The following is a 314-nucleotide window of genomic DNA, read 5'->3' as shown; positions in this document are numbered from 1 at the left end:
ACATGGTAAGGAACACCATCTTCTTGATGATTTTGTGTTACTTCACCTTATAACAACATATCCATTTAATCTTTGTAACAGCTAGATGTAGAATGTATCATCACTTATTATTATTTAGTTACTAGTAAAATAAAGTTTAGATAGGAATTTGATATTTTTCGCTTGATAGATATATGAAGTGATTTTTCCAGCAACATTAAGCCAACCCTTTATGTCCAGGAAAACTGTTCATATTTACTAGAGCTATGAACAACAAAGTCATGTTTATGCTTCTATTTCTAATGTTTCTCCTCTTTCTCCCTCCCTCCTGCCCA

The 314-nt window shown here is 32.2% G+C and overlaps 1 protein-coding gene across 1 annotated transcript in view; it reads left to right on the top strand.

Moving 5' to 3' along the window:
• The window catches only part of LOC119593717 (WW domain-containing adapter protein with coiled-coil-like), a gene marked incomplete in the record, with an annotated part of 31,198 nt that overhangs the window by 12,347 nt on the left and 18,537 nt on the right, over positions 1–314 (top strand).

The sequence above is a fragment of the Penaeus monodon genome, chromosome 32 (genome assembly GCF_015228065.2).
Source record: "Penaeus monodon isolate SGIC_2016 chromosome 32, NSTDA_Pmon_1, whole genome shotgun sequence".
In the NCBI taxonomy this organism is placed as follows: domain Eukaryota; kingdom Metazoa; phylum Arthropoda; class Malacostraca; order Decapoda; family Penaeidae; genus Penaeus; species Penaeus monodon.
The sequence above is the reverse complement of the archived record's forward strand: the minus strand, read 5'-3'. Positions and strand labels throughout refer to the sequence as shown.